The 2,500-nt window shown below is 42.8% G+C and overlaps 1 protein-coding gene across 3 annotated transcripts in view; it reads left to right on the top strand.

The window, feature by feature from the left end:
- LOC113813971 (uncharacterized) overlaps positions 1-2,500 on the top strand; it is a 304,006-nt gene that overhangs the window by 72,543 nt on the left and 228,963 nt on the right. The window contains exon 1 of one of the 3 annotated variants that reach the window (XM_070132808.1): positions 2,428-2,500. This exon is cut by the window's right edge and continues 46 nt beyond it. The exons of the other annotated variants lie outside the window; for them this stretch is intronic. The gene's annotated coding sequence lies outside the window, so the exon portion shown is untranslated. Of the gene's footprint in view, positions 1-2,427 lie in introns of those variants that run through there. 3 annotated transcript variants of the gene reach the window in all.

Genomic DNA, 2,500 nt, shown 5'->3' with positions numbered 1-2,500 from the left:
GCAGACAGAGGACACACACTTATACACACACACAAACATGTACACACACACACACACACTTACTGCCTCCTTCACTCACTCACACATACACACAGGAAAACACTGCTACTGTAAAACGTACAAAATACACAAATATCGCCCTTAATAACAAATAAACACACACAGTCGACCCCTATCAGAGCACCCTTAACACGGTCTGTTCAATTGCATTCAGTGACGTTAAATTCCTTTTCTTTCTGGGTTTTCTCCCTTTTCTTTCTCTGTTTCTTTTTCTTCTTGTTCTTTCTTATTCTTTGTTGTTTTCTTCTTTTTCTTTCTCTGTTTATTTTTTTCTCTTGTTCTCTCTTATTCTCTGTTGCTTTCCAGTTTATGTGTTTATATTCGTGGCTCTTATCTCCTCTTCCTCCTCCTTCCCCGCCTCCTCTTCCGACTCCGCTTCCTTCTCCTCTTTTTCCTCTTCTCCCTCCTCCTCCTCCTCTTACTCCCCCTCCTCCTCTTCTCCCCTCCTCCTCCTCTCCTACCTCTTCCTTCTTCCTCCCCCTCCTCCCCTTTTCTTCCCCTTTTCCTTCTTCCTCCTCTCCTCCTCCTCCTTCCTCCTCTCTTCCTCCCCCTCCCTCCTTCCTCCTCCCCTCCTTCCCCCCCCCCGCCTCCTCCCCTGTGACTTTCTCATGCTCTCCGCTCCCCAAGGACCAGTGGCTCTTGTACCCTTTTTTCCAGCGCCGGATCCAGCTCTTTAAGGGTAATATGAAGGGGGGGGGTGGCTCGGAAGGTTTGGGTTGGTAGGGTGGGGTGGTGGTGTGGTAATGAGGTGGGGTGGTGTGGTGTGGTGGGGGTGGGGGGTGGTGGGGTAGTGGAGTAGTGGTGTGTGGTGTGATGGTGTGTGGTGTGGTGGGGTAGTGTGTGGTGGGGTAGTGTGATGGTGTGTGGTGGTGTGGTGGTGTGATATGTGGTGGTGTGTGATGTGATGTTGCGGTGTGTGATGGTGTGATGGTGTTGTGTGTGGTGGTGTGACGTGTATTGTCTGATGTGCGATGGTTGATGATGTGGTGATATGATGGTGTGGTCTTTAATGGTGATATTTACAATGGAATTTTGTTATAGTTCCTTTTCTTCTATTTTTAGGTCTGTAATGGTGTTTTCGTTATATTAATGTCTACAATGAACTGTCTATAACGACCTGATGACTAACGGCACTGTCTCTAATAGTGCTTTCATAAATGGTCACTATTGCTGTTATCTTTAATGGCGGTTTTGATATTATTACTGTATGTTGTTCGTAGAATTAAGATAAAAAAAAATCTTTGGCTCAATTTCTTACTGGCAATACTTCATGAGACGATTTTCCAATATTTGTTTCTAAAGATTATGTCTTTTGATATGAAGGTTTTTCGTAATACATTTCTTTGTTTACCCAATTTATGCGAAATCCAGTTTGATTATGATTGAATTAGCCATAAACCGATTATTACCCTCGTTATTTTGGGCGATAATTGAGGGGAAAAATGGTAAAAAGTGTAATAGAGTGAGAATAAATGTCTCTCTCTCTCTCTCTCTCTCTCTCTCTCTCTCTCTCTCTCTCTCTCTCTCTCTCTCTCTCTCTCTCTCTCTCTCTCTCTCTCTCTCTCTCTCTCTCTTGCTTTCTCTGCTTTCTCTCTCTCTCTCTCTCTCTCTCTCTCTCTCTCTCTCTTGCTTTCTCTCTCTCTGCTTTCTCTCTCTCTCTCTCCCTCTCTCTCTCTCTCTCTCTCTTTCTCTCTCTCTCTCTCTCTCTCTCTCTCTCTCTCTCTTTCTTCTTTTATCCGGCTTTATAATCAGATGCATTTAAACAGTTAGGAAAAAATCATACAAAAACCATACAATTCTTAAATTAATCTGATGTGGCGGTATTCTAACCACATAATAGATAAAAGGAAAAAAAACATTCATCTATAAATTATAGAAAAGATAGTCGTTTACCCTTACAAACTGGTTTTAGAAATGCATGAATTTCTTAACGGGAGAAATGATTACCAAAGGTTGCTAATCTGAGCCAGTTACGTATACAATCATTTAAAAAAGAAAATGCTCTTATTCAAAATGCTTCAAATGTAACGAATTTGATCCAATTACACAAAAACCAAACCCGAAAAAATAAAAATCAATGAAAAAAAAAGCAGGGCACGTTGATGTTAAATAATCTACCTCTCTCTCTCTCTTTCTCTCTCTCTCTCTCTCTCTCTCTCTCTCTCTCTCTCTCTCTCTCTCTCTCTCTCTCTCTCTCTCTACTCCTCCCTCCCTCCCTCCCTCCCTCCCTCCCTCTCTCTCTCTCTCTCTCTCTCTCTCTCTCTCTCTCTCTCTCTTTCTCTCTCTCTCTCTCTCTCTTCTTTTATCTTTTAAATCTACTTCGGGTCTTGGGTACAAACAAATAAGATTTCTTCTCTCCGCCCTCAGCAGTCTTGGGTCCCGTGCGTGAGGCCTCCATTGAGAAGAGCAGCGTTTATGATATCTTTGCAACCTGCTTTCT

This window comes from Penaeus vannamei, chromosome 18, assembly GCF_042767895.1.
Source record: "Penaeus vannamei isolate JL-2024 chromosome 18, ASM4276789v1, whole genome shotgun sequence".
In the NCBI taxonomy this organism is placed as follows: Eukaryota; Metazoa; Arthropoda; class Malacostraca; order Decapoda; family Penaeidae; genus Penaeus; species Penaeus vannamei.
The sequence above is the reverse complement of the archived record's forward strand: the minus strand, read 5'-3'. Positions and strand labels throughout refer to the sequence as shown.